The 19,089-nt window shown below is 41.9% G+C and overlaps 1 protein-coding gene across 18 annotated transcripts in view; it reads left to right on the top strand.

Annotated features, from left to right (window-relative positions):
* ANKS1B (ankyrin repeat and sterile alpha motif domain containing 1B) overlaps window positions 1–19,089 on the top strand; it is an 818,845-nt gene that overhangs the window by 671,500 nt on the left and 128,256 nt on the right. For 4 of the 18 annotated variants that reach the window (XM_036237331.1, XM_036237330.1, XM_036237329.1 and 1 more), the window contains exon 1: window positions 15,880–16,044. The exons of 11 other annotated variants lie outside the window; for them this stretch is intronic. The gene's annotated coding sequence lies outside the window, so the exon portion shown is untranslated. Of the gene's footprint in view, window positions 1–15,518; window positions 15,538–15,784; window positions 16,045–19,089 lie in introns of those variants that run through there. 3 more of the 18 variants (XM_036237326.1, XM_036237328.1, XM_036237332.1) reach the window with 3 other exon arrangements.

Genomic DNA, 19,089 nt, shown 5'->3' with positions numbered 1-19,089 from the left:
ACCCCATGGAGTTTGGCCTCAGCAACTAGTAACATGGTTATGCCCTTAACTGACATGGGGAAGACTATCAGGAAAGCTGGGGAAGAAATTGGGAGTTTGCTTTTAATTTAAGTTGCATTGACCAACTAGACAACCAAGTGGGCTGGTGATACACACTGAGGAAATGTCAGCATGGTGACAGTCCATAAGGCCATGAGCCTGTACAAGGTCACCAAGGGGGTAAGAGCTGATTGAAAAAAGAAACAGGCAAAGAGCTGCACCTTGGGGCACCCAATGTATTTAGAGGTCGAGGGTATGAGGAAGAATCTGCAAAGAAGGTAGGGAAGAAGAGGCCAAAGAAGTAAGAGGAAAACCAGCAGATGATGGTTCTAAAAATCAGGGCGGAGGGTTTCAGGTTAGAGTTGGGAACTGGATGCAGCAAGGTGGAGGTCACTGGTCACTTTGACACATCAGTAGAGGATGGAATGAACACCTGATTGGAATAGGTTAATAAGAGAATTGGGTACCACAAGAACAGACTTGAGGTGATTGGCTGTCAAAGGGGATAAAAATGGGTTGGACCAAAATCAGATATTTCTTACTCAAATGACTTAAAGGGTCAGGCAGATGATGTAAATGAGTGAAGTTGTACTTCATGATAGGATGTGGTGCAGAATGTGGAGAAATAAAGAGTAAACATCCTGCCTATATCTGTCGTGATCAAAATATAAACGAATAATAATGTGTCAAAACATATCTCAAGGCCACCAGTTTGTAATGCCTGGACTAAATGATCTCCAAAGGCCCTTCCAGTCTTAAGTTCCATAAATCTAAGCTGTGGGGAAAAATTAAGTCCAAGTCATGTAATATTGAGCCCCCGAGCTATAAATAGTCCTGCTTCTTTCGGAACTAGAGCTAAGCATTTGTCGTGATTCTCCTGGGACTTGTGATAGAATCCCTTTTGTTCTTAATCTGCTCATAAAAACTGGAAACCAGAGTTGCAAAATGGAGATGCCCCTCCATAGGACAGATACATATTTATTAGCAACAGCGCTCGATGCTGGGCACTGTGTTATTTACCTTGACATTTGAGACCGTCCCTGGATGAGTTAACAGGGGACAGGGAGGTAGACACGTGGCACTGTGCTACAGCACAGAGAGACTCGGTGCAGGCAACAGAGAATGCACCACACCCAGGCCGGGGGAGCAGGATCAGGAGGCTTAAAAAAAAAAAAAGGAGAATAATGCTTGGCCAGAATGCGGAAGAATTGGAGTTAGCACAGAAAGAGGGGAGGGTTGTAAACATGACCACAGGCAGTTCGTGTGTGCTCGGGCTGCTCTGGCAAGCTCTGGGAATCTCTATGCTCAGAGTAGTGGTGAAGAACAGACACTCTGGAGCCTGATTGCCTCAGTTCATAATTTCTGCTCTGCCACTTACCAGTGACCTTGGATAAATTTCTTAACCTTTCTACCTTTAAGTTTCTTTCTCTCCAAAATGGATAATAGTGATTATAATAGTGCCCACTTAGTAAGGCTCTGGTGAGAATTAAATACATTAAAAAAGCATTTTGAAGTGGATCTAGTACCAATAAATGCTATGTGTTTGCTGGTATGATCAAAGAGAGCTTTCAGGAGAAGCTAACACATGAAGGAAGAGCAGATTTCCAGGCAGAGAACAGGCGGAGGGATGTTAAAAGCCGAGAGAGTCCCATAGGCGAAGGCACCAAGTCAAGGCATCCTTGGAGGTGCGTCAAAGGGTTCGAGTGAGGAGAGATCATAATTGACGCCAGAGGTGGTCAGGATCATGTGCCTCTTTCTTCCTTGGCCAGTAAGAAATGACTGAGACAGGAAGAACTTGAGAGCTAGCTCTGAGCAAATCATAGACAGTTTTGTGGAAGGTGGGTAGGAAGTAGGGGAGTTGCTTTTCTGGGGCAATAATCAGAACCAACCTACCTGGGGGCCATAGATTAGACTCATGACCTCATCTGGTTCATACACACAAGACTAAAAGAAGCGTTATGGAGAATTATCACTTGGCATAAATCCAATGGCTCATTGACCATGGATGAAGTGCAGTCTTCTGTTTAAAAGACTACGATCCCAAAATTAATTGTAGTCCGGGGTAGCACATTAATTTCTTACAGCAAAAGTAATCCAGCTCCTCCTAAGGAACACTCACTATGTTTTCACTCAGTAAATATTTGAGGAAATAGTTGTTGTACTCATAATCTCAACATGAGGATTTGTTTCTTGGGACAATGCAGCCAGTGCATCCAGACCTTCTCAGGCCATGTAATCCTTTCTTCAGGTCCCTGAAAACCCCGAATTCATCTGTTTCATTATCTTGACTCTTTGGTTCTAAAATGCAATGACAGCTGTTCCTTGCAAAGGCATAAATCTGTTTTTTAACCCCAGAATCAAGCAGTAAACAGTTTTATAGTAAGTAGCCCAAGGGAACTTTGACTAGGATCTTGTCATTAATATAAAGTTCGTCAGTAAGCTATCACAGTTAAAAGAAAATCTACTGCAGGGTTTTCATCTCCAGATGGTGGTGATGGGGGTGTCATTGAAATCCCGTAGCCCTTCCTCAATTCTCCATATGTTGAGAGAGCTCATGCAGACATCTCCATAAATGTTACCTCTGTTTTTTAAGACTTCTGCCAGCATTCTGCCTTACCATTCTCATGATTTTCGGATTTGGCTACTTCGAGGACTAGAATGCTTCTTTGTTATTTCATGTTTCCAGATTATATATTGGCATTGCTCCATTGGGGATTATTGGATCCGTGATAAACGAAGCCACACTAAAATCAGAAATATTGAACAAATTGGCTGTAGAATGCTTCTCTTGTGTCAATGAAGACATTTGGAATGGTGTTGGCTTCCTTGATTGTTGATTTTATTTTACTGTTTGATTATCACATTAAAACTAATTTTAAATGCACTATTTACAACAAACTTCTACAAATTTATTGAAATCCACTGGATTCTTTCCTCTGCTGATTTACACATTGGTTTGTAAGTCTGGTAATTTGCAGTGACACTATTCTGATGTATTCCATCTTCTTCGTCTCTTAATTAAAGTGCATTTTCCATTTTTCTTAACTTTCAGCATGTTCTCTACATTTCCCGCTGAAGCTAATTCTGTTTTCTCTGCTGTTTTGAGGTCCTAAGGGTTGAATGAATTTGAAACACCAGCAAGCTACATCTCCTGATCCTTTGTAATTTGGTTCCATTTCCTTTTATTTGTTATTTATGTCTTAAGTATCATTACTGACAAGAGCAAACATTTTTGAATTTTCGTTCTACACTGATGATATTATGCTCACTAAAATGAAGATATACAGAATGGGAAAAATTAGTGTGTGTGTATATATGTGTATACAAAAAAATATATATGTATACGTATATTTGCACTATATGTGTACGTCAACTTTCACTTCCTTTGTTTTCTTAGTCTCTCCTCTTATTTAAAGTAAACCTACATTTCCTTTTTAGCCTCATTCCTTTTGAATTCTAAATGGTGTGTGTGTGTGTGTGTGTGTGTGTGTGTGTGTGTGTGTGTGTGTGTTTGGTTTTGCCGATAGAACCTAGTCCAAAAAGCACAGATAGGCACAGATTCTATCAGGAAAAGAGTTAAAAACCTCTACCTTCTTAGCTAACTGTGGCCCACAGGCTGCTAATTAGCTTGATGGATCAGCACCTGGTCTGGTTATGAATGCTCAGAAGCCCATTGGCTGCTGGCAGCTGATTCCAGACTCCCTGAGGTTTGGAGATGCATCAACCTGAGAAGAGAGAGCTGGCACTTGTTTAAAGGGTAGCTGTAGCCAATTATTCATGAGCTCCTTTGGGTTTGACTTGGCTGAAGGAAGAACCATGCTTTTAGACACATTTGAATCAGCCTTTTCTTGCACAATAGATTGCATCTATCTGGAACATTTTTCCTTTGTTTTTCATTATAATACAATGACTAATTTTGGTACAATCCTACTGTTATCTAAGAGATAACTGAGTTATGTCAATTTTTTTTTTCTGATGCTCTTGTTCTTCCTCTACCCGTTTACCAAGAATACTTTTTATTTTATAGGAATGTTTTTGAAGTCAATTTGCCTCATGCTTCCTATTTCAGTGGGGTTTTAGAGTATATACATAGAATATATGTAATGTTTGGTTTATATGACATTGAAACTCTAGATAGTCTGCTAAAGTTCATTGACCAGGAAGATATGAAGTGTTGGGCATAGATTTGTATCTTTGCTTTGACACTTAGTAGCTGTGTGACCTCAGGCAAGTATCTTAGCCTCTCTGAGCCTCAGTTACCTCATCTGTAAAACTACCGTAAACTCCTGCATTGAAATGATTATACAAAACCATATAGGTTTCCTTCCCTAAGTAGTTACTACTCACATCGATCAGCCCTCAACATTCAAGCGTCCACTCTGTGCAGAGCCTGGTAGTGGAGCTCGTAGAAAAATATTAACTAGACAGAATACACAGAGCCACTGGCATACCCCCCCCCCAAAATGGCTGGCCTGAACAAAAAGTGAGGTCACTCAGAGGAAACAATCAAAGAATAATGTTATAACCCAGCGTCAGCTCCACACTCATCTTCTGGCACATATATCGACGCATGCTGTCTCTTTTCATTTGTGCCAACGTGATACAAACCTCAGTACCTCTTTGAGACTCCCCTCCTTCCATTAATCTAATCACACACAACAGCATTAGACAGTTACTTTGTCTTGATTGAAGATTTCATGAAGATGGGGAGGCGAAGATGGGGTGGTTGCGGCATACTCAACACAAATAATTTGTTTAAAGCTCCATTCAGTATTTTCATTCTTTAAAGGGCATATGGTCACTAACATTTTCTTTTCCCACAAAGCCTTTCCCTCAGTGATTCTCTTTCTTTACCACCTTCTTTCTGGGAATCATGTAATCTCTACTCCTTGTCATAAATGCAAAAGTTAAGCAACCTTCTTGAATATGTCCATTGGAGGTGGGTCACTTTTCTCTTCATGCGGCTTATCAAAATATTTCTTCTGAATAAATATAGTGCTAAAGTAATGCAGGTGAGTAAAATGTTCTCTATCCCTCTGTACACATAGCATCTTATTTAATTCTCACAATATCTTTGCGAAGTAGGTATATTGTACCAGTTTTACATATGAAGAAACTAAAACTCAGAGAAGTTAGGGGACCACCCCAATGTATAAGCCCTATCTTGTATATTTGTTTTGAAGTGTCCAGGGGATGATGTGTTGTAAGCGTTTGACCTAGTAGAAGTCAGAGAGAAGATAATGGTGGCCTCCACTAGCCGGAGCAGTAATAGCAGATGTAATAGTCCTGGCATCTTTGTCCTATCTGGCTTGCATGGCCATCATAATGAATGTCAACAACAGGGCTAGCTACATCATGAAAATGTGGGCCCTGGCCAGGGGCAGAGAAGTCAATCTCTCCTTCCCATAGCCCCACCACCCTGGCTGAGAAGTGACTCCCCCAACCCCACAAAGTGATAACAGTCTCTAGGCCAGAATGTGCTTTGAGTGAGAGGCTTTTACCCTGTTACCCACCATGTTGCCTGCCAAATGCAGCATGAATTGCAGCTCAAGGCAGGGATGGCTGTCGCCTCGTCTATGGCCCCCTGAAAAAGCCACAGGGTGGTTGACCCTCCATGCCAAGACTCGCTGCCTCCAGGTAAGCACTTCATAAGGCCAGCCCCTTACCTACCCCTGTCATGCCACTCGATTGCTACCCTAGGCAAAGGGAAGCAGTCGTTGTAGGGTGAGCCAGAGGAAGGGGGCACAAGCAAGGCCCTGGAGGTAGGAAGCAGATAGCCAGACACTCATCCCAGGAAGGCAGGACCACACATGAGCTGAGGTTTGAAGCTCCAGCACACTCTCCATAGTCCCATTGGACTTCACTGACAAAATATAAGTTCAAAATTAAAATTATTTAAATTGCGACGTTCTAACTGCAGAACATTAAATCAAGTTTGGGGCCCTTCTGAGAGCCAGCCCCTGTGGGGACAGCACTAGTCACTTGTCCATGAACCCAGCCTCGATCAACAATGAATTTGAAAATTCTTCAAAAACTTTTAACGCTATGTAAATGTGAAGCCTTTTTTGCTATAATCACAGTAATCACGTGCCCTGGCAACTTTTTTGGGCATTTACTTTAGTAACCCTAGACTTGTAGCAAAGGAGAGCTCTGATACATTTGTTTTCTTCCCAGGAAGGAAAAATGTTCCCAGCTCCTTCAGCAGACAGTGGTCATGCATTCCAAGCGATAGGGCGAAATCAGCATTTTCAGGAAACATCTTTCCCCTTCCCAGAAATCTCCCTTGTAACAGATATGCCAAGGCCAAGACCTCAAGTCCTCCTCAAATCAAAACTGTGGCCCCTCCCTTCTAAGCAGGAAAAGGAACTCCCACCCTGGAACTCCCCACAGCTTCTCCCACCCACCACCTCAAGCCTCCAGGAGCCTGGGGTTCTCTGTCACACACCTTTGATTAACTCAGAATTTGAAAATCAGGAAGGTTCCAGTGCCTTGGATCACTCTTCCGTCCTATGGGTACCGGGCTGCAGCCCCCAGTTCCTCACACCCTTTGTGTAGATTTCATTCCACACATCTCAATAGAACAGATCTGCAGGGGCATTTTTCAAATCTATAAGAGCATCTAGTGGTTCAGAATAAAACTCTTGGTCTACGTCATAATTAGAAAAAGCATCTGAGAGAAAGGGGAGAAAATGCAAATTAGAATATTCTCACCCTCCATACCCACTAGGGACCCATTTAAAGCAAAGCTGTGATTTACTAAATGATAGCCTAATGGCTTGAAAGAGTTCATGTGGCTTCTCACTTTATTTCTTCCCTGAGAGCCGTTTCTGCCCTGAAGGTGCAGTGGTTCATCCTATCCTCGGTCCTGACTGGGTGTTGAGTGGATTTTTTCAGCACAGACCCCGCTTTAGGGTCTTACAGAAAAAGAGTGGGCTAAAGGTGCTTGAGGGATGTCCTGCCTCTTCCCCCATCCCCACCTCCCAGAAACGCCAGGGAGCCTATGTTCCTTTTTTCCTGGGGTCTTTCTCTTGTGAGCCAGTGAGGGCGACAGTGGGCACTCCCACCAAACGTCAGGCTGGGCACCGCTCTGCACGGGAAGCTTTTTAGCGCAAAGCTGTTGTCAGTCACGGTTCTGACGAAGGCCCACTTTATTTTATTTTATTCTATTTTTTTATCTATTTTATTTTTTAATTTTTAAAATTTATTTATTTTTTGTTTTTTTAATTGAAGAAATGATTTTATTTTTTCCCCCGTCTACCTCCCCCCACCCCCAAGTTCGTTTGTTTGTTTGTTTATGGTGACATTATTTATATATATCCAATAAGTTTCAACTGTACATTTTAACAGTAAGACATATATATATATATATGAGGTGTGTTCACCTCCCATAGTTAGATTTCTTCCTGTCACCACATATTTGACCCCCTTTACCCCGTCTACGTCCTGGCTCCTTCCCCACCCCCCTCCCCTCTGGTAACCACTAATCTATAGTCCATGTCCATGAGTCTCTGTTTCTTTGTCCTGTTCGTTGTTGCTTTTTAGGTTTATATCTCACATATAAGTGATATCATGTGATTTTCAACTTTTTCTGTCTGCAAAGAGCCACTTTATAGCAGCTTGCCCAATGTAGTAGTCACGGGGTCATAAGAAAAATGCATGAGACTTGGAGTTAGAAATTTTGAATTCCAGCCATGGTCTGCTACTCACTAGCTATGAACAAGTCAGTGAACCTCTCAGGGGCTCAATTTCCTCATCTATAAAATAGGAACAATATTAGCAATGCCAGCCCCTGCATCGTTGTTTCGAGGATTCATTGTGATACTTGTGGATATATTTTTTCAATTAGGAAACATCTAATAATTTCAGGCATGACCGGATCTATCACTGGACTCTCTCAACCTCTCACTCTGTACCTGCCCTCTGCTTCTTCTGCACTGGCTTCGCCCTTGAGCAGACCCTCTCCACAGGCCCTAGGCAGTGCCAGGCATTGAGCTCAGTACCCCGGCAGTGCCAGTGGCACCAGCTCAGAAACATCCGTGAAAAGAAAGCTTCACTTTCCAAATATTTCCAACAGAGTTCTGGCTCTGCCCCTCCCTGAATGAACCACCGTGAGTGAGCAATAGAACCCTCTCACTGGCCACTGGATCCTGGGTCTATGGCACGGTCAGATATTCTAGGATGTTCTAAGATTTCATGGCAGAGGTCTGGGGAGATAGGTCCCTAATGAAAAATCAGACTATTAGAAACGGATGTGAAGGCACTAGGTGTTGACCAGAAAAAAAACGAAACACAGTGGACATCAACCACACATTCCTATTCTAAAATCCAATTATTCAACCCAAAATTATTTTTAACGTTTATTATGTAATTCTTTCTTCTTTTGTTCCTCTAGTATATTCCAACACTCTCGATGCATATTGCTGGAGAATTTGCATAATGATATGCATAATCACGATCAAATGATAGGCAATCTATCTTGTCCTCCAATCCTGTGGTGGTGGTGGGGGGGATCTTTTTTATGAGTCTCCAAAACAAAAAGTTATTGTCCACTCCCAGGTGCATGAGCTCTTCCTGACTTACACAGATGAGAAGCATGCAAGGAAGGGCTCTGAGAAGGAGCTCTGTTATTTAGTTCAGTTAATAAGATGGAATGGCTTATTAATTCTCAAGTTTATGAATGAATACTCCAGTTCACTTAATTGTTTGCTCGAATAACTATTGTGCTCCTGGCTTTGTGCTATATTTTTATGTGGATGCACCCATTCAATCCTTAAAGAACTATTATCCCTATTTTACAGATGCAGAAGCTGAGGTGCAGCAAGGATAAGCAACTTGCTCACGGGCTACAACTAGTAAATGAGAGTCACACCTGCATCCGGGTCTGAGCCCACAGCCCTTTTCCATACATTATACTACCTCCAAGGTAGTCTTCAAGTATGAGTGTCTGATATGCTGTAAACCATATTTTTCTGAACCGAAATCAGATCTCATGGTCTGACTCTTTAAAGAGGGCCATCCTGGGAAATCTGGAATGTATAGTCACTTAGTGAAACACATCCAGATCAGGTGACTGGAGCATTCTCCTCTCATGGCTAACCTTGAAAGTCGCTGCAAATGTTGAGCACAGCTGCTCTGTTGGTTAAAGGTGTTAGAAGGACAAGATACTTAACACCTGTGCTGTGCAGCTAAAATGGATTCTCAGGGGCTGGTTGTAAGCAAAGGCTGCAAGCAAACGTCTTAGCTACGGCTCACTGAAGCTGTATGTGGCTCAGGACTTGAATGTCGTTATCATCCAAAAGAAGTCCCTAGGTCTTAATTCAGAAGACTGGGGCATAACATTCCTGGCAGATGGGGCCTCTGTGTTTACATTCATTCCCCCTGGATTCCAAGCCTGCTTGCCTTCAGGAAAAAGTGTAAGTCCCTTCTGCTCATTCTGGGTTGTGTTACCTTGGTAGTTAGATCCATAAATATGCCCATGGTTAATAGATGCTCTATAAGTTGTTTTAAATTTGCTATTCAAATAAAGGGATTTTTTTTTCACAGAAAAAAAATATGATCATGCAATAAAAGTAATAAATTCTACAAGTGTTGAAAGTCGGCCTATGCCTTACATGTCTCATTAACGATAAGCAAGGCCTGAGTTTAAGAGAGAACCATACTGTCTCTATGGCAGACATTTACCAATAGCCACACAAGCCTGTTCACCACTCAGATTTCCTGATGCTTAACTCTTGTGGAATTCCTTGATTCCACTGCTTCACCATTACACAGACATTCTCTCTCTGATTCATGTCTAATTCCTTCTATCAACACACACCAACTTTTTTTTTTGCAAAATGCAAAGCCCCACCTTTTACCTATTAAAAGGTAAAATTCCGCAATATCAAAATTATAAATGCATATTTATAATGCTCCTATCTTTACAATAGCTTAGTTCTGAAATATTTTTCTATTATAAACTTGTTCATGGGGTTCAGAAGATTTATTTGGGGTGGGGTTTCCTGAAACTTTTCTATCATAGCCAGTGAGTGGGCCATGTATCATCTTGCAGTGTAAAATGGAAAAACTTGGGCGCTGTCCAGAGTTCTGACCTCAAAACCCCTTCCTAATTCTACACGTGGTTCTACTTGATGGCAGTTCACCCCCAGGCCTTCCAACTACCAGGAATCAGCTGATGGCAAATGTGTATTTCTTGCCCTCACTTCTCTCCTGAGTTTCAGATTTATATTCTATCTGCTTTCTGCCTGTGTCTACTTGAAGTGCGACTAAAATTCAACATGTCCCAAGCTTTCTTTCACTTGTTCGATAAATGTTTACCTAATGCCAATTGGGAGTCAGAAGCTGAACATAAGTAGAGAATTACATAAGCAAGGTCCCTGACCTCATGGAGTCATATGGAGAGATCCATAGCTAAACGAGTAACCAACAACAACAACAACAAAAAAAGATAAACTCTCTATTAGGGGAAGCAGAGTTACTGTGAGACCAAAAGGATTTTGCCTAGGCCAATCAGTATAGGACAAGGGATGTGTAAAAACTTGCCTGGAGTGTGTTACATGTTAGTTGAAATCCGTAAGAATAAACTGGAGTTACCTAGAGAAAGATTTCCACAAAGTTAGAGTCCATCCTTCCTATCACTCAGCCCCCAGCTCAATGTTAACTTCATAGGCATTCGATAAATCTTGGCATAGTGAGTAGAAGCACTTTGACATCAATACCTTTAAAAAAAATCACTATCATAGGATAAAGGATTATGAGACAGCTATTTCTAGCAAATACACACACATGCACAGACACAAATAAACAATTTTAAGCATGTACATTTGTAAGATTAATTCTGTTATCAGAGCTTCAATATAAAGTCAAAAAGTTTTCTTTCTCTCTCACTTTCTCACCACTTCTTAATACTATTCGTATCTGAGACTACCTCCTTGGACTTTGTTTACTGTTCTGAGATAGTTCCAGCTTCAAATTCTGTTCAGTTTGCAATTATAATCCCAAAGGACAGAGACATCTTCTGTAAGTAGATTTGTGTCATGCCTGCTTTTTAATGATATTTTTTAAAGCATTTATTGTCTGCTTAAAAATGCTCAAAACAAACTAAAAGCCGTAAGATATAATAATGTAGAATCCTAAGATAAGCTAACATTAAGACAACAAAGATCTTTTACTTTAATATTCTTAAATATAAAAGTAGGTCTTCCTCCAAGAATCTCAAAGCAGTTCTTTAAGTATAAAATTCTAATTGTCCTAAGACCAAGAGTCACAGATAAATTTATATTGCATCATGGAATTTCATGTTTGATCCGTGAAAATGTTTCTTCCATGGTTTCAGGTGCTAAATTGATAGAGGTCTGTTGAGAGAGGAATGCTTGCCTTTGTGTTTATGGTCTTTCTCACCCAGGAAGCAATTCTCATACTAGCTTTGCATAAGACCCCTACACAGCTCTAGAAGAAATAATCAACCCCGTGGCACTTATCCTTTGAAATTCCTGGAAATTTTACTGAAACATTAAATTCCTCCCTGGTTGAGGTCACTAGCACTGAAGGTAATAGGTGTTTATCTTTATTCAATTTCAGAATTCCCGGGCATTTTTATGAGAGTGTCAGGTATGCTTAGTGCTGTGAATATAAGAGGTGTTCAAAATAGGTTTTCAAAAACCATTTTAGCCAACATTTTTGGAGTGCTTATTATGGGCTAGATATTAGTTAATGCTTTACATAATATATCAGTTAGGGCATAATCAAAGAAACAGAACTATTAGGAGATATATACTAAGAAATTTACTGCAAGAAACCTGCCTATGTACTTGTGTGGTCTTGGCTGGGCAAGTCTGATATCCGCAGGGCAGGCCAGCAGGAAGGGCCAGCTGGAACTCAGGCTGGGCTGGAATTGAGGTTCATAGATGGAGTTTCTTTTTCTTTGGGGAAGCCTCAGTCCTGCTTGCTTGTAAGGCCTTTCAACTGATTGAATCTGATTATCCAGGATAATTTCCCTTAGTTAAGGCCAACAAATTACGAACTTTAATGACATCCACAAAAACCTTCACAGTAACACCTAGATTAGTGTGTGTTTGAGTAACTAAGAACAATGACCTAGTCAGATCAGCACATCAAAAAGACCACCACCCATGGATAATCTCACTTCTTCCTAACTACAACTCTGTGAAGTAGATTCCATCATTGTATTCACTTTACAATTGGAAAGGTGAGGCTCAGAAAAACTTATGTAACTTTTCATTAAGATCACAAAATGATGAAGTGTAATAGCCATTTCTTGAACCCATAGGTCTTATTCCAAAGTTGGAAGTTTAACGATTGCATAATACTAGCTCCAAGCAAATGAATAAATTATTGTAATTCTGTTTCTCTAAATCTGCATAAAAGGACTGGTATTGGTGTTTTATGCATCTCTTTGTAAAGTTACCACCATCTTTAGGCTTTATGAGACTAGAATATTCAACATGGTCTTCTGATAATTTTTTAATGCAAAAGAAGAACACAGGAAATTTATTGAATCCCAAATGTTAGTCCTTTCTGATATAAAATTGCAGTTCTTAAATAAGCAGTTTATGTTAAAGAGAGTTGCATTCTTGATGACCTATAATGCAATGAATGTTTACCTTTCATTTGGGGATATAGGGAAGTTGGAAATTGATACTATAAGAGTTTTTTCTGAATTTTCTCATTTTTTAAGGAACAATAGATTACTTGATATAACCAGAGTATTAAAAATAAGATGTAGACACCCCCCAAGTAAAAAAACACGAGACTGTATATTATTCATATTTTAATGTAAATTAGAATTTGACTGAATTTTTTAGCAAAAAATAAAATTAGTGAAGGAAAAAATAATTCTGATATTGAATATCCTGGAGTAACATAGTATCATGGTAAGTGAATTAACAAGTGGCAAGAATTCATGGTTTTGCTCCCGCCTCTAATTTAGGTAAGTAGTTGGGCAAGTGACTTCATTATTCTAGGCATCAATTTCCTTTTCTATAATTTAAGAGGCTTTTTAGAAGATGCTCTCTTATATCGCTTATACTGTTCTAGAACATTAACATACCTAAATTTTCGACTATAAGGAGGGGTTATTTTAGTGCCAAGGACTAAGAAGCCATTCTTCTGTGAACTATTTAATGTTTTTATTCCAGCCAGTAGATTACACTGATAAGACCTTTGTGTTTTAATATGCATGTCTGGAGTTTATCACCAAATTTCAGCAGTGCCGCGCTGACATTAATTTCCAGAACTACAGTATTTCATGTGCAAGCTGATCATGCTGAATGGAGTATCAGTAGTAGCCACCATGGACAGCGAATATACCTCCCAGCTCCTTCAAGGAGTTTTCACTAGCCAAGGACAAATGCTGACAGAGAATTAGATTTCCATCATTTTCCAGAATTAGTGTGGACACCAAATGGCCAATGCATAGGACTCAACACCATACAAAAATGATAACATGGCTCGCTTCCAAAGCTCTTGTAGTTCATTCCTAACAAATGACATCTTATTAAAAAAAAACTCACTATCATTGCCAGAGAACAATATCCAGAAAAGAGTGATGCCCTTCATCCATTCATATGACTGGGAAACCAAGAGAACACCTATTCGACCTCAAGTCACATGTATTTAGATTGTAGAGGAAGAAATAGAACTAAAAGGTGTGACTTCAAGACCCATTCAAAGTTTGCTAATCGTAAAAAACAGAACTATCCAAACATGCTCCACTCAAGAAGGCAGGTCATGTCTAGCCCAGTTCTCTTTCTATATATGCAAGACATAAAATCAAAAAGTTCCATGAACTCCTTATGTGAATGAGAAACGGTTTCAATATGCTTAAATGCTCACACTCTGGAGCCTGTCGGGCCTAGGTTTATGTTCTGATATTGCATCGTACAAGATGGGTGACTTCAGGGTACATTATTAACCTGAACTTCACAAAAGCAGATGACATGAGGGGGCACAAAACAGTGCATATTTAGCGTTTCTTGTTTAGGGAAGTGAATGTTCTTCCATAACTGCTAGTTTCAGATTGCTCTAAGCATTTTTTTTTTTTCATCTCAAAAGTGAGGATAGTAATAAAATCTACCTCATAGAATTGTGAAGATTAAATGAGATAGTTCAGATACCTGACAAGCCATATGTGCTCAGTAAAGTTAAGCAGTATACAAGAATTGATTCACATTTCTATTTTAGTGCCTGACGTTTTGCAGTTGATAAAAAAATTTTTTCTTTGGTTTTAAGACAAAAAATGTATAGCAGATCCTCGAATAACATTCTTTCATTATAACGATGATAAGGCCATAGGAATTTAACTGTTATTTCTATCGATTAGCCTATGGTAAAGTCGGTTTTAAGTCCTTTCTTTCACTCCAGTTTCAAGAACCTATCCACAACGTTAAGTGAGGACTTACATGGTGTACTATTAAAACGAAGAAATTGAAATTACTCTGAACAGTGAGTGGGTCAGCTATTAGTACTCTTTTGAGTCCATCATAATGTTATACATTTCCTTAAATGCTTTTACTTAAAGTACCCTGATTCCAACCTATTTTTCACAGACTGTTTGGGTGCTGTTACCTTGTTTTCGGTTGTTGGTTATCCGCTGTGGTTCTTATCCCAGACTAAGTGGGCAACTCACACTTTTGGATGGAATGTTGAAACACCAAAGAACTGGTGTGTGGGTTGCTAGATGTGTTCATTCAAATGTTATGGTATTGAGCAGTGTGTAACCCACACGTAATTTTTATTTATTTATGGCAAGGAAAAACCTTTAGGACTTAAAGGGGGTAGGGGGAGCCTTGTCGTTTAAGGCCAGATTTACTTCATTTAATTGGCATAATGCTGAAGACGACTCTTTACCAAAGAAAATTTCTACAAGTGTTGGTAGTGGAGCAATGGTAACTTCGGTTGAAATCGAGGGCGGCGGTGAGGGGTATTTAAACCGTTTCAAAATTTTACTCCAGAGCTTAACCCTGACCCTCCAGGTCTACTGGGGGGGGGGGCGATCTTCGCCCCCTGAGGACTGGTACGCTAGTCGCTCGGGGTGGTGCCACCAGCCCATACATGTTGCGTACTGCTGTGGCTTCTCCCGCGTGGAGAACTCGAAGCAGTTGGTCAGCCGGAGGGAACTCGAAGTGGTCTCGCGGCAGAGCAGAACCTGCCTCTTCCCCTCCTCGTCCTCCTCCTCTCCCCGGCGGCGGGTGGCGGCTGCTGCCACCGCTGCCACCGCTGCCGCCGCTGCCGGAGGTGGTCACCTGGGCGCTTGCGGAGCCGCCGGGCTGCTGCCTCGGTGGCGGCCTCTCGGAGTGCGAAGAGGGGGCGGCGAAGAGCGAGATATCCATAGTAACACAGGATGCGCCGGGCGCCGAGCTGGAGCGAGCGCGGGAGGAAGGAGCCCCCGCGCGCCCGCCCGCGGTGCTAGGCGCCCCGTAGCCCCCGCGCGCCGTGCCCGGGCCCGCGTCGCTCTCGCAGTTAGGGTCCGACTGAGTGGTAAGCCCTCGCCGGCAACTGCGCCGACACCTCCCACCCTCCCCCGCCGCCCACCCCCCCGGGGAGCAGCTGCAGAACAATGGAGAGCGCCGCCAGCAGCCCGGGAGATGGCGTTCGGGGGAGGACGCGCCGCGGTAGCTGCCGCCGCCGCCGCCGTCGCCGCCCGGGCTGGCGCGCGCCGCGTGGGGCCGGGCGCGTGCGGGGGCGCGGCGGGGCGGGGGGCGCGCGCGCGGGCCCGGGGAGCTCGCGGGGAGAGCCCGGCGCTCGGCGCAGCGCGGCGCGGCCAGGCTCGGCTCCTCTCCCGCCCCTGCGCGGCGCGCTCGCCCTCGCCTCGCCGCTCGCATTCGCTGGGGGGCCCCCCAGAAAGATGCTCAGAGGCGACGGCTAGGGGGACGCAGGTTCCAGCCACATGTCCGCGACCTCCGGGGCCGGAGCCCGCCAGCCCTCGCGGATCCCGGCTCGCAGCCAGCCCGCGGCCGCGGCCGTCGCTCGTGCCGACCGGCTCGGGTGAGTAGCGGCGTGGCGGCGGGCGGCGCGGGGCACTGCTCTCCCCGCGGTCCCCGGCCCCGGCTCGCCGAGATGCGGTCGCGAGAAGTGCTTGCTACAGCCGGGGCAGGGAGAAGAGAGGGAGCCGAGTCGGAAAATCCGGGGAGGCTGCGGAGAGGGTTTGCCGGGGCATTTGTTGCAGCCTGGGTTTTTGGTCTCCACTGTGTGTGGGCTGCTATTTTTTTTTTTTTTAACGTGATTTGCCTATTGGTTTTCCCTTTCGGGTTGGGTGCATTTTCCCTTTCCTCTCTTCCTCTTCGGGGTTGCAAGGAGTTTGAAGCGGTAAATACTGGATATCTTTACAAATGGCTTGACTTTCATGAGTATATATTTTCCAAAGGTCATTTGTCTTCAGTATCAGAAAGCCACGCCAACCCGTGTGATTTCCAGGTGCGCTTTGAATCACCTTTCAGGAGCAGCAGGAAGGGTGGACCCTGGAAAGGCTGGCGTTGAGCGCGCCTTCTCTCCCGGTATTGTGTACACATCGGTTAATCGGGGGCGAGGGTGGACGTGGACTTTCCAGTGCTACGCCTTGAGCAGCGGTAGAGCAGCAGAGACTGCAGTTTGCTGCTTTCGCGAAGGTCGGGTCAGCGTTTCCATTGAAATTCCTATTTCCGTGGTTGTAACTTGGATGTAATTTTACTCCAGGCTAAAACTTGCGAAAGCCAAATGAGGTCTTGTTTTTATAAGGATGCTGCCACCACCGCGGGTTTTTGCTTGTTTGTTTTGTTTTCCTCCAAGAAAACCAGCTGTCTGCTATCATGAGCCTCAAAAACAAATGGGCAGTTCGCGAAGGCTTTGCATTTTCAGAGATCACCCAGGAAGGCTGGTCCTCACTGCGGTTATCATTGCTCCTCTATGCGCGGCTATGATGTTACTTTAGAAGACTAGAAATTCAGTCTGGGTGCTGCATATACGCCCGCAACGTGTTATATGAGTAGATTGGAAGCAATATGAACATTGGGGTCCTTAACGATTCTTAAACATTTATTAGATTAGTATGCTTGCTATATGGACTCTTTCATTTGGAAAGACAGAATTAGAGGAAATAGTGTTGGAAGGGCAACGTCAGGAATTTAAGCTCAGCTTAAGACTTTTCTAAACATGAACACAAGTTACCAAGGAGTCTATAATTCTCTTGAGGAGTCTTTACAATAGGGTAGATTCATGCTGAAGTTGGGAGCCAGTTCGGATTTGGGAGGAAGGGAGGAAAGATTAGAAAACTTCTCAGAGATTCCTTCCAAACCTGTGTTCTTTGTAGTCAGCAGATGAGCTTGAGCTAGGAGATGCAGGTGGCGTCTGGGTTATTTGAATTCATAGTGTTGATGGCTCTGTTACAAAATAGGCTATAATAACTGGTGTTGACATCATTCCACTGTAAAGTTTTCTTCAAAGTATTCTGTTGTTCTGTCTGTCGGTCCCAGGTAGTGCAGTGATCCTCCTGGACTCAGACGGAGGAGAGAGGAGTATCTGGTACAAATGGAATTAAAATAGATGCCTGCTACCTGGGATACTTAATGATAGTGTCATACAAAAACATTGTCACAAAGACCTTTCTTTTTTAAACTTCAGAATGCAGAGGAGAAATATCCTTGTTCAGGGATGGGAACTTTGTCCTGCAGTTGCTAATTGCCAAAACTTAATTTTACTGCATTGGAATTACTTTGCTTGAAGCACTTTGGCACTTTTAGAAGAACCAATATTTTTTCTTAATCAATGACATCAAGCAAAGTAACTCCAATGCAGTAAAATTAAGTATCCCAGGGTAACTAGGTTTTCACAAAACCGTAAGTGTATTTATTTGTCAACAATTTAAAATGATAATGGCTGAATGATTATTAACAATGTAAAAGTTTGCAAGCTTAACCAAATTTGTATACATGTGTGTTGAATTCTGATACACTTATTGTCTATTAATTCACTACATATGGTACCATAGTCTGACATGTTAGAGAATTGCTTTGAATAGCTTTATTTAAAATAGTATTTGTTTAAAGTTGCTATACATATTCTAAATAGGGTGTAAATTAGCAGACAGGACATAGTACAGGAAAGGCACTCCCAATAATCATTTGTGATGTTATTATCCTGTTTTAAATGTTGGCAGATGTTTTCCAATTTATCAAGTCATTCTCATTTTATCATTCATTGAATAAACACTTTTGAGCATCATGCATCTCGAAGAAGGTTTATCCTTTTTCTAAATAGAAGGCAGACATGTTCTGTAAATATTACGCTGACATAAATGCTTTGGCATTGTCAGTGTTTATAGCATTGGCAGAGTCTGTAGAAACACCAGGTAGAGTTTACTGATGTCCCTATTTCTGACCAGATGTTAGTGTCAACATATGTCACAGTAATATCCATAAAAGCAGTTAATGTCCCAGGAGAAATGAACAATTAGCAAAATCAATTAGGAGATCTGCTTGATTAAAGTCATTAATAGCCATGAGTAAAATATTTCTATTTTTCATTGACATGTTTGATTTTTAAACATTTTGCATTTATAGTGGTAACTAAGACTTGGTTAGCATTTACAGGTACCAACACCAGTAATCGTAGTACAAGGTCTTCCATAGGCCACCAGTAATTAACAGAAATGTGGACAGAATCCAAATTTATCAACTGGTTACTTGTTTTTTTCCTTCCATGGACAAAAGCCAGTAACAAAGCGTAAATGTTTGCCATTGACTTTAATAGCAGTGTATATCAATAAGCTTTGGAAATAAATATTGTATGCATATTTCTTTGAGTGAAAGATTTTATTAGCTATGATGTCTTTACTCTTGTATTAATATTTGCTTTCTTTAAAATGAATGTTTTCAAAGTGCAATACTGTCAATATATTTAATAATTTGCTTGAGAAAGAACATTTACATGGGTGCATTTATCTTCCCACGGAACTGTCAATAATGAATTGTTCCAGAAATCTATTTTTATGTAGATGTAATTTGCATGTAAAAATTAACCTTTCTTACAATTCTAGTGTGAGATAAAAACCATTCT

This window comes from Rousettus aegyptiacus, unplaced genomic scaffold (assembly GCF_014176215.1).
Source record: "Rousettus aegyptiacus isolate mRouAeg1 unplaced genomic scaffold, mRouAeg1.p scaffold_m13_p_2, whole genome shotgun sequence".
In the NCBI taxonomy this organism is placed as follows: Eukaryota; Metazoa; Chordata; class Mammalia; order Chiroptera; family Pteropodidae; genus Rousettus; species Rousettus aegyptiacus.
Note: the sequence above shows the minus strand (reverse complement) of the source record. Positions and strands in the feature narration are given on the sequence as shown.